This window comes from Cryptomeria japonica, chromosome 9 (assembly GCF_030272615.1).
Source record: "Cryptomeria japonica chromosome 9, Sugi_1.0, whole genome shotgun sequence".
NCBI lineage: Eukaryota > Viridiplantae > Streptophyta > Pinopsida > Cupressales > Cupressaceae > Cryptomeria > Cryptomeria japonica.
The window spans coordinates 124413638-124439768 of NC_081413.1; positions in this window are offsets into that span (position 1 = coordinate 124413638).

Here is a 26131-nt window from a genome sequence, read left to right on the forward strand (position 1 = left end):
CCAGTAGCCAGATTGGAAGGAGTTCGTATGCTTCTTGCATATGCAACATTCAAGGGATTGAAGGTATACCAAATGGATGTAAAGTCTGCATTTCTGAATGGAATACTAGAAGAGGAGGTGTATATAGAGCAACCAGATGGGTTTGCCCTATCAAAAGATAGTGACATGGTGTGTAGGCTACATAAGGCCATGTATGGACTAAAGTAGGCACTTAGAGCATGGTATGAATGCTTGCACTCCCATCTTTTGAAGATTGGATTTGAGAGAACAAGTGAGGGTAGTAATATCTACCTAAAGTCAGAAGGGCATCAAATTATGATCTATGAGGTATTTGTTGATGACATAATCTTTGGAGGAGATGACAATATGAGTCATGATTTTGCAGATGAGATGAAAAAGGAGTTTGAGATGTCACTTGTAGGGGAGATTAAGTTCTTCATTGGACTATAGATTCAACAAATGAAAGATGGAATCTTTATCACTCAGTCCAAATATGTCAAAGAGGTGTTGAAGACCTTTGGCATGGAAGATAGTGAACCAGTTGGTACACCAATGGTGACCAGTTGTAAATTTTCCAAAGAGGATGACTCAGGGTTAGTAAATGAGAAGGAATACCGATCAATGATTGGTGAATTACAATATGTAGTACATAGTAGATTGGACATTGCACATGCAGTGGGCATTGTTGCACGGTTCTAGAAAAGCCCAAGAGAATCCCACTTGGTAGCAGTCAAGCGAATTCTAAGATATCTGAAGGGAACTATTGACTATGGATTATGGTATCCATATAGTAATGATTTCAACCTAAAAGAGTTTACAGATGCTGATTGGGCTGGTAATGTGGACGATCAGAAGAGCACAATCGATGGTGCATTCTTTCTTGGTTGAAGACTAGTTTCATGGATGAGTAAGAAATAGAGTTGTATCTCTCAGTCTATAGCAGAAGCAGAGTATGTTGCAGCATTTATGAACTGCACCCAGACAATTTGGATGAAGCGTGTATTAAATGGCTTCAAAGTTCCTATATCTGAACCAGTAAGTATATTTTGTGACAACACAGGTGCGATTAACATCTCCAAGAATCCGGTTTTACATTCTAGAACCAAGCATAGGTTCAGAACAAAGAAGTTGTACTGGAACATGTTTCCAGTAAGGAGGAGTTAGCAAACATATTCACCAAGCCTCTACCCAAGGCTACTTTTACCTACTTGAGAGGTGAATTAGGGGTGTTGCCCCTTCAAGAGGTGAACTAAAGGTCTATGCTCCACATCAGTCAGGACTTACATTGATATATTTTTCTCAGGATTGGTGTGTTGAAGGATGCTACTCCTTAGGGGGAATAGCATAGTAGATCATAGATGTTTATGCCTTCACTTTGGCATTGTTGTCAAAGGGGGAGAATATGTGAAGCGGAGAAGATATCTACAGTATTGAGGGAGAAGATGTAAAGCTCGAAGATATCTTTGTATATTGCCATCAATGCCAATGGGAGAGATTGTTGGAATATGTGTAGAGTATGTTGTCATTGATGTCAATATGATGAAGACTGAACTGGTATATTGAAGTAAGCACTTCCAAGAGAACCAATATATGTGAAAAAGTGAAGCGGTATATTTATCCAAGTGAACCGGTATGTTGAAATGTGAACTGGTATATGTGAAAATGTGAACCGGTATATATGAAAATGTGAACCAGTATATGTGAACAAGTGAAGCGGTATGTTTGTCCAAGAGAACCGGTATGTTGGAATTTGAACCGGTATATGAAATTTTTTGTATCAAGGTTTCATATGGTATGACTACCGATTGGTAGTCTTAGCTTCAAGGTTTTCGGTTGAAGTGTTATATGCCTTTGTGATTCAACCGATGGCATTATGTGATGTGTTAGCATTGTAATGAAGAACAGATTGTGTTGCCATGTCAGCCTTGTGCGCATGAAGGATCTTGCATGAAGGAGATTGATCCTATCTACCTTGGGAATGTGCGAAGTCTTTACAAACGGTGGAGAACACATGATGGGTTATTACCTCCAAGATACGGTGAAGAATGAATGATGGAGAATGTCTTGAGATCTATTCAAGACTGTTGTATTCAAAGCAAAGTGTTCAATGGTCAGGATTGAACCGACTGGATTGCTCAAACCTAAATGTTTAGGGTTTAGGGTTTATACTACCGACCTATCTGTTTTCTATAAGGTCGATGTTGTTTTTCATGTTGAGGTTGTTGGAAAATGTTGTGTGTGTATCTAAGTGCAAAGATACGTGATTCTTGCCAGACTAGATATAAGAATAGATATCTACAGAGTGTGAATGCAGAAGGAAAGAACTTAAGCGGATCTGCATTGGCATTGAGTGTTGTTACCAAATCATTGTAATACCTATTGACCTATAACCACTTCACCAGTTGGAAAATCCCTTAACATGGTAGCTTTAACCGGCTTACTATAAATCCTTTAATAGGGTGACTCAAAATCATTGAGTTCTAAAAATCCTCTAACAAGGTAACCTTTAACTGGGTTTAACCCTTAACCGGGTATGTTAGCCATCCCTTAACCGGGTGATCCCTAGCAAGATTGGTTCCTAATAGAACCTATTATAAACTGAACTAGGCTCCTAACAAAGTGGACTTCAAAAGGGTTCAAAGAAAAGCTTATGGGTATTCATCCCCACCGTGGTTTTTCCCAGTTGGGTTTCCACGTGAAAAATATGTGTGTTATGTGTGATTCTTTTCATTTGATGCTTTGTTATTCTCTATTAAGCAGTAAAGCATGTTGAACCTGTAAGTCTTTACATTCTTGTTAAAGTATTACTAGTGTATGCATATGGGTGAAGTGGAAATAAGATGGTAGATTGTGTGGAAAGCTGAGTTACCAGTTTATGTCTTTCTCTGTGCTTAACTGGTAGTAATTTGGTTTAGACCGATGTTATTGCTTGCCAATCAAATGGCAGGGTCCTCAGTCTAACCGGTTTAAGAGAAACTATTTTTACCAGTACTGATTCACCCCCCCCCCTCTCAGTACCGGTTTGGTACTAACTGGTCATCATTTATTTATCATACCCATACTCTCAGTTGTCGGTTGTGTGTCAACAGTTTCTACCGGTTGAGTATCAGAGAGAGGTGGGGGCAAGTTATCAGTTATCTTTAGGCTCAGAGGTCCACCTACCTTACCTTTCCCCTTATCTCATTGTTAGAAGAAGTAGCAACCGATGAGAGATGTATCTCTAGTTGTAGTCCTTCCAATTCACTCTCCTTAATACTAGTTTTATTCAAAACATCTTCCTTTATTGCTTTTGCTTGTCTTGAACCTCTCCTAACTATCTACTTAATTTTCTTAACTCTTTTCTGAGATTGAATGCCACTTTCAATTGTTTCAGCATTGTCAAATACTTTTTCTTTTGATTCCTTAAGGGCTTCTAAGAGGGCTTTTGCATAAGTTTCAACTATGTTTTCATCAGCCTCATATCCCATCTCTGTAACCTAAACAGTCCTAGAGATAACCGCCTCCATCTAGATTTCATCTTTCTTGATCATAAAGCATATCTCTTTTTGATACTTATCAACAATTTCTTGAGATAGCCTTATTCTTGTCTTCATTCTTGCTTTCAAAGTTTGAATATATTCACTTATGTTTTTCTCTTTGTCATCTCCCATGTTGTTTAGTATGTCTAACAGTTTCTTTCCTACCGGGATATGAAAACAAAAGTCTTTCCTACCAATACCGGGTACTTCCTTGGTAATGTATAACATTAAGCATACAAGCAAGTTACCAAATTTGAAAGTTCCCTTCTTATCACCTTTGATTTTCTTTAAGTTGTCTATCAGTTCATCTTTAATCCATTCACATACATCAATTCTTGCATTGTCATTCACCATGTCATAAGCACTTTTAATACATAAGCTAGAGACAAAGTTTAGTCTATTTGCATGTGTAGCCTTATAACCAAGAATCATACTGACAAATCTAGCATTGACATCCTTCACATCATTGACTCTTAGGGATCTTTTGTCAAATGTTGTGCCGGTTATGTTCATCACAGCATCATTTGAAACTTTCTTAGTTTTTTCAAGCCTACTACTGGTGGAAGGTAAGCCTGTTACTACCCTAACTGCCTCTTTAGTGATCTTATAGATGGAATCCAACCAAAAGAACTCTCCATGAACTCTTCTCAAGACTATTCTTATCACATCTTGAGGAAAATCAGGGATACTAAGAATGTCCACAAATCCTAGGGTTTCCACTATCTTGTGTTCTGCTTTAACATTACCATTTTCATCACAAATTTTAGTCCTATACATGTTCATTATTTCTTCAATGCCTAGTTCCTCAATATGACAATGTATATACATTCTAGGATCCTCTGCATAAACTACTCCATTAGGTATTTTTGAAAATGCTCCTAGGGTGTCATCTTTCTTTGCAATTTTGTGAATAAGTTTGAACACAGGTCTAGGGTGCTTGATAACTTCAATCACAGTAGGGTTTGCGATAAATTCAAGTGTGGATGAAGAAGCCATAGTTATAAATACCTTAATCTGCCTTTAGGATGGATTGCTTGGATGAATTGTTTCACTTTTCGTTGTGGATGCCTTCGCTCAGGATTTTCGCGCTCTCTGGAGGTTTGAATGCTGGGGTGAATGAAAAAGGAGCCAAAACACTTTCTTTATAATGTTATTTCTTTCAACTGCCACATTTAATGTCTACCGGTTAAGTCAAAAACTTAACTCATCTGCCGATAAAGAAGTAATCCAACTTCTCACCATCAACCAAGGGTTAATTAGCATGTTTTCAATTTGTTGCCATACCCCCAAAGGATTATTTCTTAGTTAGATGAAGAATCTCCTGCCAGTGGAGTGATACTATGTTCTACCAGTGAAGGAATAGCTTCACTATCATTCATGTCAGACTTTTTAATCCATTGTTTTGAAAATTCTTGCTTTACTTATTCAACCTTTTCTTTACCTATCAAACTGGGTCCTTTGTCATTTGCCGGTGATACCTTACTTCTACAAAATTTTGCAATATGTCCAATTTTGTTACAAGCATAACAAGTCACATTTTTTTTCTAAATAGCTTTCCCATATCCTATGTCGGTATGTGTTCTGCATTGATTAGATAGATGTCCAAATCTTCCACAAATATAACATCTTACATTCATTTTGCAATTTTTTGAATTATGACCAACTTTATTGCATTTAGAACATTGACCGGTGGGTGTATTAGTGTTCTGATAATTTCTAGATCTACATTGATTTATAAGCATTAGTTTGTCTTACCAGTTTGTTGTGATCATGATTGTTTGTAGTATCAGAGCTTTCACCAACTTCAAAACCAAGGCCATTTGTATATCCATTAGGTTTCTGATTCTTCAGCATGTCATCAAGTTCTTCTGAACTTTTCTTGAATTTCTCCTTGTGTTGATTTGAAGTAGCCAACTCATTTTCCAAGAAATCTTTTTGTCTCGTGAGTTCAGTTCTATCATTTTGTGTATGCATCAAATCTATCTTTAACATGTCATTTTCATGACTGAGTCTTGTGTTTTCATTTCCAACATCATTTAGTCTTCTAACTAGGTCATCTTCATTCTTCTTTCTATTTTCAATCTCTTTACTAAATCTCATAGCCATATCTTGCATCTCGTTCTTCATTGTATTTTTTTCTTGTCTTAGCTTGTTCACAAGGTCATTAAGAGTTTCTTTCTCATCATCATCACTCTGCATCTTCTCAGAAAGTTCTCTTCTTTTGTTCCTAGCAATAGTGATATTTTTCTAAAGTCCTTGAATGATTTCTTGTGCAACCTTCAGATCATCTTCAAGTTTGATATTCTTCACTTTTTCTGCATCATAGTCTGCAAGAGATGTTTCAAGTTGCTTCCTCAAGTTCTCCATCTCTATCGGTGTCAAAATCTTCCTCAAGATGTTAGGCTTTTGAAAATAGAGGACCAGGCTCTGATACCAATTGTTAGGATTCCCAAAGATACTGAGAGGGGGGGTGAATCAGTATCTAACCAGATTTTCTGAATTTATTATATGAAAAGTGTAAGGAAGTTAAGTAGCGGAAAAAACTTCCTACACTAACCTTGAGAGGAGGGTAATGCAAAAATTTTTCAGATCATTACAACAGTTATAGAAAATAGAAATAGATATAATAACATTCATACCACAACACAATGATTTACGTGGGGAAAACCCTTTCAGGAAAAAAACCCCACCCTCCAAAAGCAGCTCAATATTTTATTCAGCAATCAAAAATAGATTACAACATACTTGCAGAGCAAGCTCTTCGCAGGAGTAGCACTAAATAGAGATTCAGAGGCAACTCAATAGCCATAGGACTCTTACACACAACCTCTATCTCTCACACCTCATAAATAGGAGATACAATACAAGAAACCGTCAAACGGTATTACAAAACCATGGGCTAAAACCACCCAATAAGGTGTAGCCGACCTTATCTTCCTTCTAGATTCCCTATGACATGTTAAAGCACACATCAACACATGTCGCTCCCTTTTTACAGCTCATTTATGTATTCAATACAAATTATTTTTCCTATTTCAAGAGTACAAACTTCCGGAGGCCATAACTTGAGAACCGGGTGTCCGATTGATGAACCGTTTGAAGCGCCGAAAAGCTCGCGAAGTACTCTATCACCTCGTAACCCGCTTCACCAGTTACGGCCACTTTTCAGGGCATTTCGGAGCCTCTAAAGTCCCCAAAATTAAGTTTAAACATTTTATTGCACCCCTCCAAGATGAAAACTTTAATATCTTCAAAACTAGCTGTGACCTTGCGACACAACTTTACCGGAATGCTTATCTAGTCAACCAGAAGCTTCAGGGAGAGTTTTGCACCATTTCGTGCTCAAATGAAAAACTTACTATAAATAGTAACCTCGCATAAATGCAAGGTTGAGACACCATTTTTCCCAACAAATCTCCCACTTGTCGAACACCTTGCAAGAGCGGAAGGGAATGTCAACACAATGAATCAATTGCTAGGGGCCATAAGGCCCATAGACTTTGAACACCATCTGAACTTCTCTGTGCTCACAGCCTTAGTTAAAGCATCTGCAACATTCATCAAAGTTTCCACCTTAACCAGCTTCACCCTACCATCTTCGACCATATCTCTAACAAAATGATACTGAACATCAATATGTTTGGTCCGGGCATGAAATGTCGGGTTCTTAGCTAGGCTAATTGCACTCTGACTGTCACAGTAAACTGTCACTGTACCTTGTTTTATTCCAATATCCGAACACAGTCTCTTAAGCCAAATGGCCTCTTTACAAGCATGAGTAGCTGCCATATACTCTGCTTCAGTAGTGGATAGAGCAACCACAGCCTGTCGCTTACTCATCCAACTAATTGCACCACCAAACAAAGTAAACACATAAGCACTGGTGGATCTTCTGCTATCAATATCGCCTGCCCAATCTGAATCCACATAACCATGGATATCAAGGGAAGTCATGTCTCCAACTAAATTACCATGATAACACAAAGAATACTCTGAAGTACCCTTCAAATATCTGAAGACTCTTTTGACTGCATCCCAATGAACTCTGCCAGGATTAGACATATATCTAGAAAGTACTCCCACTGCTTGGGCAATGTCTAGTCTAGTACAGACCATAGCATACATCAAGCTTCCAACTGCACTCTGGTAAGGCACTCTTCTCATGTCTTCCATCTCCAATGGGGATGTAGGACAATCTGAAATAGATAGTTTCATTCCAACTGTAAAAGGAACACTCAATGGTCTACAATTCTGCATGTTGAACCTCTGTAACACTGAATTCACATACTTACTCTGGCCTAGCCATAGCTTTTTGTTCACCCTATCTCTTCTAATTTCCATCCCAAGAATGTGCTTTGTCGCACCAAGATCTTTCATTTCAAATTTAGCAGCGAGCTGAAACTTCAGTTCTGAAATCATACCTTTCCCTTTGCCAATGAATAACATATCATCAACATACAATGCAATGTATAAGAAATGATCACCATAAGATTTATAATAAACACAGTGATCTGATTTAGAACGTTCAAATCCCAAACTCAACACATATGTATCAAATTTCTGGTACCACATCCTAGGACTTTGTTTGAGGCCATACAAAGATTTCTTCAATTTACAGACCAAATTACTTTTGCCTTTCACCACATAGTGCTCCAGCTGTGTCATATAAATATCTTCCTCCAAATCACCATGAAGGAAAGCAGTTTTCACATCCATTTGCTCAACCTCTAAATCATAAGCAGTAGCAATAGAAAGCAAAAATCTAATGGACGTCATTTTTGCAATAGGAGAAAATATCTCACCGTAATCAACACCCTCAACCTGAGAGTAGCCTTTTGCAACCAACCTTGCTTTATACTTCTCAATACTTCCATCTGAACCAATCTTTTTCTTGAACACCCATTTACAACCAATAGGTTTTCGTCCTTTAGGCAATGGTACAAGATCCCATGTATCATTCTTTTTCAAAGCTGCAATTTCTTCCTCCATAGCAATCTTCCAGGATTCTGCATCATTCATACCTAATGCCTCTTCTATAGATTTTGGTTCATCCACACTAGTATTCAGAGCAAAAATACATCTCTAATCATTAGGTGAATACCTTTCAGGTGGTTGTCTATGTCTTGTAGACCTTCGAACAAGCTGAGTTGGAGGTTCTTCCTCCTCTTCTGAAGATTCAGAGCTAGACGAGCTCTCCTCAAATTCTTGCCTATCTAGGGGTCTCGATTCAACTCTTTCGGGTGTAGAAGGAAGTTGAATCACATCTTCCTTTTTAGTCTGTTCTGGCTGCAATGTAACAGAAGGAGACTTAATTTCTCTAAAAATAACACTTCTACTGTGAATTACCTTTTGTGCAACAGGGTCCCAAAGCTTGTATCCTTTCACACCATAACTATACCCGATGAAGATACATTTCACAGCCTTGTTCTCCAACTTTGTTCACTTCTCCTTTGGCACATGTGCATATGCCTCGCAACCAAAAACTCTAAGATGTCTCAATGAAGGGTTGTGACCTGACCATGCTTCCATAGGCATTTTATCAACAAGAGCTGATGTAGGAGACCTATTTATCAGGTAGCAAGCAGTGATAACAGCTTCAGCCCAAAACTTTTGTTCGAGACCAGCACCACTCAACATACTCCTAGCCTTTTCCATCAGTGTCCTGTTCATTCTTTCTGCAACTCCATTCTGTTGTGGAGAATACGGAGTTGTCTTATGCCTTTTAATTCCACAGTCTTTACAGAATCTATCAAAATCATTAGAGCAAAACTCACCGCCATTATCAGTTCTCAAACATTTTATTTTCTTTCTAGTCTGCAACTCAACCATTGCTTTAAATTCTTTAAAATGACTAAAAACTTCAGATTTACTCTTTAGAAAATATACCCATGTCCTTCTACTAAAATCATCAATAAATGAAACATAATATGTGGATTTTCCAATCGAAGAGACATCTACTGGACCAAACACATCAGAATGAATAAGATCCAAAACACCACAAGTTTTATGAGAACTCGAGTAAAACTGAACGCGGTTTTGTTTTCCATAAATGCAATGCTCACAGAAATCAAAGTCAAGATTACAATCATTCAAACCTTCAACAAGATTTTTATTTTTCAAGGTCCTTAGACCCTTTTCTCCAATGTGGCCAAGTCTCTGGTGCCATAACATAGTCTTCTCTGCAGGTAACTTTGCTTCAGATGAAAGAGCACCCTTAGGTACCCAAAAACCATTTCCATCTACTGAAGGTGAAACCTTCAAATCTTCCAATGAAGTATCCGTAGATTTACTTTTTACAGAAGTGCTATTACACTCAACAATGTATGCTTCAAGCTTATACAAAGTGCCAAACCTGACACCTCTAGCAACTACCATAGCACCCTTAATCATCTTACATCCTGTTTCAGAAAAGACTACCTGCACACCCGCATCTATCAGTTTGCTCACAGATAACAGGTTTCGTTTTAATCCAGGGATATGCAGCACACCATTAATCCCTTTTATTCTACCATCAGAAAACCTGATTCTAACTTTACCTCGACCAACAATGTCTAGAGGTGAATCATCACCCAAGTACACCTTACCTCCATTAAATCCTTCATATTCAGAAAACCAATTTCTATTGGAAGTCATATGAAAAGATGCACCTGAGTCAATTAGCCAGGCATCATTACCTGCATGAGTCGCCAAAGCCGCAATAAATGCATCGCCATCTTCCTTGTCAGACTCAGAATCAGAATCAAACTTTTTCTTTTTCTTCTTCTTCTTTTCTTCTTTGCAGTCCTTACGGATGTGACCCGGTTTACCGCAATTCCAGCAAATGACTTTGGACTTTCCAGGAGATTTCGATCTCCCTTTGGATTTGGACTTGTCACGCTTCTCATTCTTCTTGCCTTTCTCCCTAGGTCTTCCACGAACGGTTAGGGCTTCCTTTGAACTGATGGATACCTTCCTTCGCATCTCTTCACCGAGGAGGGCACCCACCACGTCTTCAGATTTCAAAACAACAGAAGTACTACGGATAGCCATAACAAGAGAATCCCACGAATCAGGCAAAGAGCAAAGCAAGATCTGACATTTCTCCTCCTCGTCCATCTTAACACCGACAGATACTAATTGAGCTACCAACATATTGAATGCTTCCAGGTGGTCTGCAATTCGTCCGCCCTCTTCCATCTTCAAGGAATACAATTTCTTTCTTAAGAAAATTTGATTTAATAAAGATTTCACTTGATACATCTCACCAAGCTTAGTCCATAGCTTCTTTGCAGAGTTTTCTTCATGGACATTGATTAGAACAGAGTCTGCCAGGCACAGTCTGATTAGACCCTTGGCTTTTCGGTCCATAACATCATATTGAGTTGCCGTAGTAGGATCTGAGGGCCTTTGGACATTCGCATCAATAGCATCCCAAAGATCTTGATCTATTAGCAGATCTTCCATCTTCAGCTTCCACATCTCAAAATTACTTCCGTTAAATTTCTCCACCTCTATTCTCCCTGACGAACTCGCCATCTGAATATTCCTGCAACAAGATCAAAAAGTGTCTTCTGCACAAGCTCCCACTCAAATTTGGATTAGTTCAAAAAACCCAACTGCCCACAATTGAAACCAAAGGTGATCAGGCTCTGATACCACTTGTAAGGAAGTTAAGTAGCGGAAACAACTTCCTACACTAACCTTGAGAGGAGGGTAATGCAAAACTTTTTCAGATCATTACAATAGTTATAGAAAATAGAAATAGATATAATAACATTCATACCACAACACAATGATTTACGTGGGGAAAACCCTTTCGGGAGAAAAACCCCACCCTCCAAAAGCAACTCAATATTTTATTCAGCAATCAAAAACAGATTACAACATAATTGCAGAGAAAGCTCTTCACAGGAGTAGCACTAAACAGAGATTCAGAGGCAACTCAATAGCCATAGGACTCTTACACACAACCTCTATCTCTCACACCTCATAAATAGGAGATACAATACAAGAAACCGTCAAACGGTATTACAAAACCATGGGCTAAAACCACCCAATAAGGTGTATCCGACCTTATCTTCCTTCTAGATGCCCTATGACATGTTAAAGCACACATCAACACGTGTCGCTCCCTTTTTACAGCTCATTTATGTATTCGATACAAATTATTTTTCCTATTTCAAGAGTACAAACTTCCGGAGGCCATAACTTGAGAACCGGGTGTCCGATTGACGAACCGTTTGAAGCACCGGAAAGCTCGCGAAGTGCTCTATCACCCCGTAACCCACTTAGCCGGTTACGGCCACTTTTCAGAGCGTTTTGGAGCCTCTAAAGTCCCCAAAATTAAGTTTAAACATTTTATTGCACCCCTCCAAGATGAAAACTTTAATATCTTCAAAACTAGCTGTGACCTTGCGACGCAACTTTACCAGAATGCTTATCTAGCCAACCAGAAGCTTCAGGGAGAGTTTCGCACCATTTCATGCTCAAATGAAAAACTTACTATAAATAGTAACCTCGCATAAATGCAAGGTTGAGACACCATTTTTCCCAACAAAAAGCATTCCAAAATTGTGTACCGGTAAACCAAAATTAATGTAGTAAATAAGAGAAACAACCACAACATGAAAGACACACCATAACACAATATTTTTAATGAGGAAACCCAGTGTGGGAAAAACCTTGGTGGGATTTGTGACCCACAATATTCTCTTACTAGCCAATAAGAGAATATTATTGTTACAATAGGGGCCTACACATGCAAGAAGGCCAACTGCCTAAAGCTCACTGCTCACATACAAAAAGAGAAGTCTCACTGACTTACAAAATGGATTATACAAATCCAATGTCATGTACTGCTTTAGATCAGCATCTGCTATGCCAAGTTCAATACTAGTTTAAGCTCTATAATAATCATAAACCCTTATCCAAGATCTGCCTTATAATTCACACATTAGGTCTACAATAATCTAATCACATCCACTTCCTAAATGATCTATAAGATCTCAAACTTATATGAGTCTTATTACAATCCACCATGTTGGCTTACAAAAATATTTTACAATTAAATACAAAATATAATTAAACAAAATTCTTGTCGTCCATGGTGTCGGTAATCAATCTTTTCAGTGCCGATGAGTTGTATGTCAGTGTAGAGTCTTCTGGTGTCGGTGTCTGCTGGTATCATATGATTGTAAGGTTGCCATCAATGGTAATACCTTCAATCACCTACAATTTCTCATTGGAGTGTGCATTTGCCAACATGTTCTATAAGCCCATAATGCAGCATTGAGCTGCAGATGCCAATCCTTCCCAGATTTGTTCACTTTTTTGTGTAAGATAGTTAGCAGGTTCTTGTTAGATGCCTCAGCTTGTCCATTACCTTGAGGGTAATATACAAATGACCAGTGCTATTTAATTTTGAATTTCTCATAGAGCTCATCTAGATCTTCATTCTTGAATTGTCCTCCATTGTCAGTCATGATGGATGAAGGTATACCATACCTGTAGATGATATAGTTAAGGATGAATAGAGCTACTTGTTTACCGATCTCTTTGATAAGTGGGACCGCCTCTACCCACTTAGTGAAGTACTCAGTGGAAGTTATGATAAACTTGTGTCCATTGGATGATGCGGGATATATTTGACCAATGAGATCAAAGGCCCACTGCTGAAAAGGCCAATGTGTAATGAAGGGTATGAGATCCCTTGCTGGAGCATGTATGACATTTCCATGTAGTTGACACTTCTCACAAGTTTTAGAAAAATTTATAGCGTCCTTCTCCATGTCTGGCTAGTAGTAGCCAGCCCGTAGTAGTTTTCGAGCTAAAGTAAGACCATTCGAATGAGATCCACAAATACCTTCATGGACTTCTAATAATGCATGTCTAGACTCTTCAGTTTCTAGACACCTAAGCAATGTGTCGTCCAAACCTCACCTAAAAAAATTGTTAGCAATGATGATGTACTGTGAAGTGTTTTGGGTTAGGTTCCTTTTCTTGGGATAATCTAGTCATGCAGATAAGACTAAATATGGTTGTAGCGGGATGAGTCGTGTCCGATAATAGAACAGACTATCTGGGACTTGGGAGAATCATAGGCAAGGTAATGTAACTCTTCCACAAGGAATTCAAAGCAAAAATTAGACTCTTGTAACTCTGGTATAGATGCCAAGGTGGCCATAGCATCTGCTACTCTGTTTGTGGATTTGGGAATCTTCTGAAATGATACAAAAGTAAAATATTTCTTGAGATCATCCACCATTCTCTTATAAGGCATCATTTTCTCATCTTGAGTCTGATATGTATCATTGATTTGATTGATGATTATCTGAGAATCGCCATAGATGTGTAATTCCAGAACCTTCCATTTGATAGCCAGCTTGATCCCATTTACCAAAGCTTCATACTCTACAATGTTGTTTGTACAAGGGAAAATAATCTTGTAAGCCTTCGGGATTGAATACTTTTAAGGATTAATAAAAAGTATTCCAACATCGAAACCATTTTGAGTGAAAGACCCATCAAAGAACATCTTCTAGGATTGTTGAGTAAAGTGCATTATTGATTCATCTGGAAATTCTATATGCAGCGATTGAGTGTCTTAAGTGGAGCATCAACAAGTTGATCTGCAATCACCTATCCTTTGATGGCTTTGCGTTCTACATATTCAATATCAAACTCTGTAAGAACCATGACCCATTTAGCCAATCTTCTTGTAAGTGTTGCTTTGTTGAGAAGATATTTGAGCAGATCAATGTTAGCTACTAGCTTGATGGAATGTGCTAACATGTAGTGTCTCAATTTTTGTGATGCAAAGACCAATGCCAAGCATGCTTTTTCTATTATAGTATAATTAATTTCATAAGACACCAATGTTCTGCTGATGTAATATATAGCTCTCTCTTTTTTATTTTCATCCTATTGTGCCAAAAGTGCCCCCAATGATGAATCAGTAGCTGATATGTATAAGACCAATGGTTTACCCTGAATTGGTGACATCAATATTGGTGGATTGGACAGGTATTCTTTGATTTGTTGAAGGTGTTGTTCAAATTCTTGATCCCAGCTGTATATTACTCCTTTCCTTAATACTTTTGTGAAAGGTTGAGCTTTGTCTGCCAGCTGAGAAATAAAGCATCTGATTCATTGGAGACATCCCTGTAAACTTCTCATTTGACTGAAGTTCTTTGGAGGCAGAATTTCCATTATAGCTTGGACCTTCTCAGGATCAACCTTGATTCCCTTCTTTGAAATGATGTAGCCAAGTATTTTACTAGATGTCACTCTGAATGCACACTTTTTTGGATTTAGCCGGAGTTTGAATTTTTCCATTCTATCTAGTATAGGGCTTAGCTCTTGAATATGTGTGGATCTCTTCATAGTCTCTACTAAAGTGTCATCAATATAGTCTTCCATATTCTTATGCATCATATCATAAAAGATAGTAGTTACCTCTCTTTGGTAAGTTGCTCTTGTGTTCTTTAGCCCAAATGGCGTGACATTCCAGCAAAAGGTTCCCCATGCATAGGTGAAAGTTGTCTTTTCTTGATCCCCGGGAGCTATTTTGATCTAATTATAGCCAGAGAATCTATCCATTAGTGAGTACATCTCATACCCAGCAGTCATATCGAATATCATGTCAATGTTTGGCAATGGAAAGTCATCCTTCGGACAAGCTTTGTTGAGATCTCTGAAGTCTGTGCAAACCCTAATAGATTTGTCTTCCTTTGACACAGGTACTATGTTTGAAATCCATTCCGCATTGTCTATAGCTCTAATAAATCTAGCTTTTAGCAATTTTTCTAGCTCAGCCTTGACTAGAAATGCCACATGAGGGTGCATCTTATGGAGTTTTTTCTTGAGTGGTTTAACTCCTGGTGTGATAGAAATATGGTGCATGATAAGATCAGGATCTAGGCCTAGCATATCAGAGTACGTCCATGCAAAATTGATCTTCTTTTCTTAAAAGAGATGAGTGAAATCTTTTAATTCTTCTGTTGATAATGATCGAGCTACGTGAATGATGTGTGGTGTCTCTTGACTCCCAATTTTCACTGGCTGAGTTGGCTCAATCAATATAGAAGACCTTTCCTGGAAATGACTTGGTAGTATATGAAGTATCTCACCTTCAGGTGCCTCAGAGAGGTTTTCACCCTTAGGTACATCCATTATTTTCTCTTTTTTAGATTCTGACACCGCCACAATGTGGTTTTCGCCATTAGATCTTTTATTTTTATTTTTCTGATTTTTGGGACTAAGATACTTGATATCTATTTCAGTCATGTTTGCACTTTGTTTGTTGGTGGAAGAGTACATGGGTTCAATTGCGTTGAGGTAATAGGCTAGCGTATAGTCATTGGCAAAAGTAGGTACATTCATGGGTTGGTCTTGTAGACTATAGTCAATTAATTCAAGATGTACCAAGGATAGAGTGTGGACAAGTTCAAGGAATTTCATGTTATTGTCATCACAACTACAATTCAAAAAGTCAAGTTCTAGAAGACTGCCTTACGTAAATGTCTCAAGACCAAGAAGAGTCAGATGATGATTATTAAAGTGCACATTAATATTTAGTTGACCTAATCGAATAGACCTACTTGTAGCATCATTCTCTATGCCAAACTAGACTTCATATCGTGGTTCGACAGTAACAAGATCAGTAGACAGACTCTCATCATTTACATTAGATGATTCAGAGTTTGATGCTGAGTAAACATTGTCATAAATAGCACTGTTGTCAGAGTCATCAAAGTCATTAGATGAAGTTTTTGAGTCTTCTTCAAGTGATTGAGTGAATGTATGTATGGTATCAACACCAACATCTTTAATGTTGCAAGTTCCTTCAAGATTTGGCTCATTTATGATTTGTATCTGATGTTGACATAACCTTGATGGTTCTATGAGTCCCTGTCATCTACTCCATTCAGCTTCCTCTAGACTAATGACTGGTTCTGCTTCTGTATCTTCCAATTCTTCTTGTGTAGTCACATACCTATTTTGTTCTATCGTATTAGAGGGTTATATAATAGATGAAAAAAAATTTGGTATTCTTCCTTCTTTCAGCCTTTGTTCATAGTCTTCTTGTCTTTTTAGTCTAATTTCTTGTATCTCCTTTTCTAGCTTTAAGCACATCAGCTCTTGAGTGTCATCTGTGATATCACTGGACTCTTTTGGATTTTTTTTATAGGATGTATCTGAGAGGTGGTCTGAACCCCATTCATACTCATTTGAGTCAATTTCTGAATCATCTCCTTGTTGCCTATCAGTGTATGTGACTGGAAATTTCAGTGGTGCAAACAATTCTCTGATTCTTTCTACTTTGTCTCTCATAACTTTTGGAACTTCAACTCCTTGTATTGTTGTAGCTGACACCATCAAAACTTGAGTACTGACTATTTCTTCTCTCTTGATTGCTATTTCCTCTTGTTCTTTTCCACACTTTTCTTGAGTTTGTTGAGCATTGACTTCTTGTGATGTTGAAGGTGATATCCTTTTCTTCCACTTAGACTTAGAAGCATGTTTTTTATCTGATGTCTTTTGTGGATTGTATCCCATTCCATCCTTATCATTTGTACATTTTGTTTGTAGCTGAATCAGTTCAATAATACCTTCTTGATGTTTTCCCAAGGGACCGATACCTGAATACCCCATGCGTTGGATCATTTTGTAGCCGGGACCATATTGGGTTGGGGAAATCTCACAATGTCCTACTTCCTCGTTTTGACTATCTTCCTTGAAAAGCCACTTAAGAACAACATCCTCTTCTATTTCATCTATCAGGAAAGTAGAAGATTGTATAAAAAGACCATCATATATGATATTCGGAGTGAAAGTTTGTGTTCTCATAGCCTCTGATGGTTTTCCCAACTGTTTCGGTGATGGAGGGAGAGAGACTAATGAAAGTACTAGTTCTATCTTGTATCCATCCATGCTAGTATTTGTAATCTTCAATTTCTTTTCTAAGTCCTTCATCAAAGTTTTTGGACTTTCATTTGTAGAGGTTGTCATATTATGAGGCACAAATGTATCAGCACCTTTTGTCAATGCATTACAAGGGAGATTTGTATCAGCAGGGATACTGACTTCAACTCCGTTATAAGGAAATTTTAAGCATTGATGGCATGTAGATGGAATTGCCTTCGTTTCATGAATCCACAGCCTACATAGTAAGATATCGTATGATAGAGGAAGATCAAGTACCTGGAAAATGACATCTCTTTCTATAGGTCCCATCCTGATTGGTAATGATACCAGACCTTTAGAGGTCCTTTCTTCTTCATCATAGGCTTTAATTGTTATTTTCTTGGCTAGATCAATGACATTTTTAGAAAATCCTAGCCGTGTAAGAAGACTGTAAGTACAGATATTTAAGCCCGTGCCTCCATCTATCAAAACATGCTTAACTCTATGTTTAAGGATCATGGTTTCAATATGCAATGGTTGGTTATGTGGATGATTTAGCAAGTTGCCATCTTCTTTAGAGAAGGTAAGATGGTGAGGTGAAGTCAGATGAACTACCATAGATTGAAACCGATCAATATCTAAATCTTTTGGAACATTAGTTGTGAGTAATGCTTTGTCCAGGATCTCTTTGTGAGAAGAGATTTTGAGCAATTCAAAGATGGAGATTTGAGCATTTTTCCTTTTTAGTTGTTCAACAATGCTATATCTAGAGGAGGATGATGAAGTAAGTTGTTTAAATTTATCAAATGTTGATTCTTTTTGTTTGTTTTTTTGACGAGGTTGGTAGGTTTGATGTTGTTTGAGAAGGAGTTGAAGAAATAGCTCCTTGGAGAGTGAATTTCTTTTGAGAACGGGTCGTAGCATTTGCATGTCATGATTCATGTTGTTTGTCTTTGATTATAATCACATTGCAATATTCAGGTTGGGAAGACTCAATCATGTTGATGACATTGTCGTTGCTGGTATAAGAGTAATTTACTTTGGCACCTCCTTTTGTTTTTGAGGAATCACCTTGTTCATAAATAGGTAAAGGATCTTTAAAATCTTTGTGATCAGCATTTGTCAGGTGATTCCCGACAACAATTTTACCCGCCTCTATGAGATATTGAATCTCATGCTTGACCTTCACGCAGTTGTTTGTGTTATGACCTTTGTTTCGATGGTAGTCACAGTATTCATTTTCTCTCCACCATTTTCATTTGAATTCCGGATCATATGGCTTAGAATTATTTGGTAACACTATCAGGTTGTTTACCAATAAAGTTTTGAAAGTGGATTCATATGATTTTTCCAGAGGAGTGAATTCACGTCTAGGTTTCGAAAGCCATGGTTTCTCTTTCAACCACTCTTTTACTTTCTTCAGAGGATTTTCAGCTGCTTTGAGTGCTTGTGTGCCACTAGCCAAGTTAAATATCGTGGGCTTCAAGTTGGTTTTAACAGTGTCTACCACTCTGTCATTAACAACATTCTTGTAGTTGTCTTTGCCATATTTCCAATACTTGTTCTTTTCTTTAGAGCTAGATCCTGGTTGTGTTTCTTTCCAAGGTGAGATATCTCCTTTCTTTATAAGCACATCTTCCATTTGGATAGCATTATCTACCATTTTGTTAAATGATGGGTGTAATTGCATTTGGATACTATATTTCAATTCAGGGATCAAATTGTTGACAAATATATCCATTTTCTCAGAATTTGGAATAGGTTGTGAATATCTAGAGAACATCTTTCTCCAACATTGGAGGAAAGTGAGAAAAGGCTCCCCTGTTTTTTGTTTGGCATTGAAAAGCTCGATCATAGTAATGGGGTGTCGAATATTATAGGAGTATTATTGTAGAAACAATTGGATTAATTCTTCAAAAAAAATTATTCCCTTAGGTACACTTGAGAACTATTTCATAGCTTGCCCTCCCAAACTTCTTGGGAATAGGCGCACGAGATACGTTTGGTCGTGCATGAACTCCATACATAAAGCACAAAATTCTCTAATATGGTCTTGGGGATCTAATTTACAATCATATTTGTCAAATTTTGGGATCTCAACTCGTGAAGGAAATGGAGGCATGTATAGGTTTTTGTCAAATGGAAATGGGCATATTGTCTCCAGAGAATATTGTTTTGGGGATTTATCCTTGTTTTTCAGTTCTTTGATCTCAATCCGTAAGGCTTGTAATTGTTTGTGTACCATTATTATAGGTGATTCTTCCTTTTTAGTGATAAGAGTTTGAATGTCATAACCAGTAGGAAGTTTAGTGACTTGTTTTGCTAGTTCTAGAAAATAGTCTTCTTTTTCTCTAGCCATGATAATCTTCATCATTTTTAGGAAATCTTTATCCTTTTGACATCTATGAATATCAGTTTCTGGAGGTTCAGAGTCTTCAGATTCACTTGATGAGGAATCATTGTCGGTATCATGAATACTGAGGTTGTCTTTATTATTTTGTTATGTTCTAGGTATAGTGGGAGATAAAGGTTGATAAAAAACTGGCATATCTGATGATGAAGGTTTATTAGTGAGTGGGTTTTTTACATAAAATGGGTTATCTTGATATGAAAAGGATTGCCCTTTTCCTTTGGCATCTTTCTTAATAGAACTTCTGGTCAGAATAGGCATTTTTATTGACTGATGTGACCTAAAGCTATATGTGATGCAGAAGTCAAGATCAAATTCAAAGCTAGTTATTCGGTTAACATATTGATTGAGAGAAGCAACTAAGATTTAGCCTGGTTTCAGGAAAGATCTATCCTATGTACAACGTTTATCTAAGTTGATTTAAGAGAAGTGACTAAGACTCAGACTGGTTTTAGGAATGATCTATCATGTATAAGATGTTATCTAAGTGACTTAAGTTTGATAAGTAGTTGATTGAACTAGCTAAAAGATGATTGACAAAATCGTGCAACACAAATGGCAAAGGTTCACTGTTTTCATCTGTTTATGCTTAGGATGATGATAACCAGTTTTATGCTCATTGAAGACTATTTTAGGCAAGTTTGACTATTCTATACTGACCAAATTAGATATTTGTATGATAAGTTTTATAGGACCAGATGACAGTTTAATAGCTTTAGGACGATGAAAATAGTGTTTCGTACAATTCGTTGCCTTGTACTGTACAATAGATGGGTATTGTCTGAAAAGACAAATTTATCAATGCAATGGTTTATCATACGACATAGGACGCAGGCTCAAATGATAGTTCCCTAAATAGGACGACAAATAATCAGGTCTCATACAACACAAAATGCAGGCTCAAACGACTGACTGTTAGGATTGATAGAATTTCGTACGACACAAATATGAAGCAGGACAATAAATCAGAAGACTTGTATGACTGTTTACTCGACATATGCAAAATTTTGAGTTTTCAATGACTGAGTATGACCGGTTTTGAGATGGAGTCAGTTTTCACTTACTGATGATGACCAATTTTGAGGTGGACTGAGTTTTTGACTAGGATAGAATTTTTTTTTGACACGGACAAAGTTTTGATCACTGAGTTTGTTTCTTGTTTTCTCCAGTTTTGGTATTCCAATTTTAGTTTGAGGGATGAAAACACAAAAAACACGTAATATGAATAATAACTCCAATCACAGCATGCAAACCCTATGGAAATTGGTGAGAGAAGAAAACCTTCGCTTGTAGACTTAGGTACACACCCAATAGCTAATTAGAATACAACCACTGAGTCTCACGCAATGGATTCTCAACACCGTATTAGTCATATCCAAATGCTAATTGGGGCATGAAATGACAAGTATCTTGGGAGAGTTACTATCTCTCTTGCACAAAGATTATCCCCCCTTTCAGAGGTGGTCGAGGTATAAACTTAATTAAGAGGTCTCCCAGCCTTGAAAACCAAGGTTTAATATACTCGAAGGTACAAAGGAGAGTTATTCCCGAGCACTGTCGTTGACTTGATTTTCATCAAATCACATTTGTTTTATAGTGGGTTGGAGTACTTGGCATTTAGCCATTCCCACTTGGGTCGTTCCCCTCTCACTGGTCATAATGGCTATAGAGTTATTAGCTCCTCGGGAGGGCAGGCCCACTAAAGATATACAAATCTCAAACTTAAAGAAAATGCCTCAAGGGTCTGGATTTCTGATTGTCTATATAGACAAGAGCATACTCTCCTACCTCTCAGAATTTTCTTAAACATGAAATACAAATTTTTTCTTTAACCAAATAGCAAGTTAGGTGCCTAAAAATGAATTTCATGAATACATGATGTTTGGTCGATTCTCCTCAGGCAACCTGCAAAGACAACGAATCAGTAGTCATATTGTCTTTGTACGACAAGCATATTCTTCAATAGACATTCTGTAAAAATTGATTAGGCCGTAAAAATTTCTCAGATAGACAAAGAATCAAGCTAGGGACAACATCAATAAAAAAATTGAATGAGAAAACTTGACAAAAGAAATCTTCTTTTTAACCCATAAATATAGATCCGTACGACAATTCTTACCGACTCGTACGATAATTCGTATAGGATCGTACAATACTTGCATTTTGTCATCCGACACTATGGGAAAACTCATACGACAATTCCCAGCAACTGTACGAACGAAAATCCGAAAAAAATAAATAAATAAATAAAGTTAGTCTCTAAGGCCGAAAAATTATAGTCTTATGCCCCACGGTGGGCGCTAGAGATGTGTGTGTGTGAAAAAGTGAAATAAGTCTGTAAGACACAAGACACAACATGTCAATAGATTCATTACATGTATGGTTAGATAGATATAAGCATGAATAATAAAACCAATACAAATCGACTAATTGCCTTCTAAAAGATGCGAGTATAAGATTGCTCTCAGATTTTTATAAGCAATACCAGTGACTAGACTACACCAAGACGAAGGATTTAATCTATATGAGCATGATATTAAGCTAAATGGATGCAAGATGGATGAAAGATTCAAGCAATATGGAGTAAACTAAATATGCAAAAAGCTAAACTAAGATGCAAATAATCTCAAAAAGCAAGCACAATATATTCAATGACTCCAGAGCAAAAAATGCATAATAATGAATCTCCAGGGTGTTTTGAATGAGAGCTGAAGGTTGAATTTATAGAGAATCACAAGAGAGACCAAGAAAAGAACAATTTAGGATAATTGAAATAATTGAGAAATTAGATTCAGTTAACCTTGAGATAGATTTCAATTATAGTTTAATTGAAATGCATTCAGAAAAGAAGTTTGAGTTGCATTGGTGATAGGAATTAATTAATTCCATGCACTTGTGATAAAAATAGGTAATTCTTTGATTTATTCAAGAAAAGAGTCTTTTCAATGCAACTGAACTTCTTTTTCTCAAAAGCTTTGAGTTCCAATTTTAGAGAATGATTAAATCCCTTTTAATTGTTTTTCTGATTTCAAGTTCTCTCAATTTAGAAAAAGAAATAATATCTCAAGTTTGATTTCTCTTTCAATTCAATTCTTTTATTTTATTTTCAATTTAACTCTTGCTTTGCATATTGATTCCTCTTTTGTGATAAATTAATTCCTTTTTCATGATTAAATGGCAAATTTATTAATTAATTAAATATGCTAGGATATTTAATAAATTAAATAGGATAATTCATCAAAATGATTTTCTTGGAGTGATTCAATTAATTAAATAAATAGTTAATCAATATTGAGTAATTGATTTGCCCTATAATATTTGATGATTAAAGAATTAATAATGTACTCAAGATTGATTTAATTGCCTTTGGTTAGGACCTTGGTGATGTTCTCAAGATTAGGGGTCCATGGTTTATATGACCATTTTTAGGGTATTACACATTCCAGAAGGCTATGAAATCTAGAGAAAGGGTTCCTAACCATATTGTTGAGAAATACTCAACTGACATATGCTTCATGGTAAAGAAAGATGAAACACTCATAGAAGTGGTCAAGCCTCAGAAGATTTGGATTAAGTCGATGGAATGATTTTAGATGCTTATGCAAAAATGTTGATTGATGCACCTATTGATGAGGCTTAGAAGCCCTATGGTACTGCAAAATAGAAAACATAAGAGGTTGAAACAAAGTTCAATCGGAAGAAGAGAGAGAAGTAGGAAGGTAAGGCAATCAAGTTTGTAGAAAAGGTTTCACAGGACATTAAAGCATTGATTGATGTTGTCCCAGAGAAAGGTGGGAAGAGGAAAGAACCATAAGTATTCATTGAGTCTATTATTGTAGAGTCTACATCTGAGGATGACACACCCCTAGCTTTCAAAAGGGTTATAAGGAAGAAAACAGAGGAAACCAAGGTAGAAGAAACCAATCGGTTAGGAAAGTTACATTCAAGTTACCAGCACAGAAGCAAGTACCAAAAGTAACACCTTCAGCTCCATCCGGTACTGCAAGAAGGAAGAAGAAGGCTGACATTTATTAGGCAATTCAATCTGGTAATGTAGCCATCATTCCACCAAAAACTTGTGTAGAATTAGTAGATGAAATAACTAAGGATGGCATGTTAAAGAATGTACAGTTTTACTATGATCGTTTAGAGAATGATGAACAAAGAGAGGTAGAGGAAGTAGTATTGTTATATTTGGATATTTATAAGAGCGCCTTGATAGAAATTAAAGATCAAATACCAGTAGAATTGTATGATATGTTAGATGCTAGAAGAGTATCAGCAATGCAAGAAGACAAGCACGTAAAAATTCAAGAGTTGTTATATGTTTGTGTTTCTATTACTCCAGAGGAAATGGATAGGACACTTGAGGTGGCAGATAGAAAAATATTTAACAACAAACATAGAATAACCAATCTTATGTTAGGAAGGGGAATGAGATAATCAAGTAGACCCACAAGGCATGGGTTAAGTTCTTCAAAGAGAAATAAGGTTTCTTTACTTCACTGGAATCAAAGACAGACACTGTAGACACCCCGGTTGAAGGAAAAGGAAAGGGTATTATGTGTATTTCACCCTCAATTTTTAAAAATATTAAGATAGTGGAAATTAAGCCCTTGGTAGATACAAATGTACAGGAACATGTTGAGATATTGACAAATATAGAGAGTGTAAAGGTTGATATCGTACAGGATTCTAATGTTGAGGACAATAGTCCTCCGAATACAAATGTATAGTATGAAGTTACAATTCCTACAGAGGAACCGATAGTTACAGAGACTACACCAAGTGGCAAAGCCACTGGTGCAAGTGAGGAAGCTATACAGGATAAAACATCAGAGGAGAAGAAAGGGGAATCTGGAAGGGAACCGGTAGTAGGTCCATCATTGTTGTCAATTGACACCTCGTAGGTTGTAAAGAAAAACATAACCAAGATGAGTCCTACTAAACTCATGATGATGACTACACAGAAATTGATGAAGGAGGGATCTATGGATAAAGGGATTATTGATCAGTCGATCACTATTTTGTACAGACTAGTCCTGGATTGCAAGTTTGACAGAGAAGCAAGCCCATCCGGCAAGCTTAAGACAATTATAGAGCACATTTCAAAGGATTTTCAATCCTTGCAACAAATTTCAAACCGGCAAGCACTGGAGAGGTTCACACAGGCTAAAAGAGATACATTTGATTAGATGATTGAGTCTAAGAGGAAGAACATTGATAAGAAACTAAAACTGACGGACAATTCTTTAAAGGAGTGTACAAATATTTACAGGGTGTTTTGTAACACAGATGTACTTAGAGTTAATGTGGATAAGAAGATTAAGGAATTTTAGGAGAAAATTGCAAGTATAGTCAATTCTTTTGATGGATTGAATTCATTGACTATATCCCTTGATGGTCATATTTTGGTTTTGGAAGCCCAATTTTTTGTTCTTAAGAAAGAAAAAGATAAAATCATAAGAAGAGCCAGAAGTCTTAGAGGCTTGGTGAGTCCCCGATTGGATTCACTCAGTGTACATAAGAAGGAGTGTACGGATATGATTGGTAAGCCCACACTGACAGAGTTAAGTGAGAAAGAATCATTTACTCGTATAATAAATGGACTTGTATCTATTTTTAGCACTTTCAAATCTGGTTGGGATACTTATATTGAGCTATTAGAGAAGGCATATCCAGAAATTTTAAAATTTGCTAAGCTCCGGTAAGATATTTTTGGGATACTCATTGTACAGTTTTGGATTTTTGATATTCTTTTTGGAATTTTTGATGGCATTGATGTCAGGGGGAGTGATATGGATGTGGAAAAAGAAAAAAAGGGAGTTGTATACATTAGGGGGAGATATGGATTATGGAGTATTTTTTTATTATGATCATAGATGGATATTCAGCTTAGGGGGAGTAGGCAGGATGAAACCGGCAGATGAAACCATGATCATTTTTTGCATGAGTGTTGCCATCAGTGCTAAAGGGGGAGATTGTTGGCAATTGATACTCGATTGGTTGGTTTCACTATGTTTTCATTGATGGAAACATGGTATCTTGTCTCGGCTTCATGTTTTGGTTCACTTGTGTACCAGTAGACACTTCACAGACACTACAACAGCACCAGCAAGATAGAAGGATTTCTTTGGTTACTGGAAATGCAAGCTGACATGGTTTAGAATAAGGTTATCGGTATTGGAGGCTGACATCTCTTGGATCTGGCATCAACAATTATTTTTTATATTCATGTATTTATGTTATCTAGCTGACACATATTTTGATATTGTAATTATCTTTGTAAGCCAAGATAAGGCATGATAAATTGTATAGC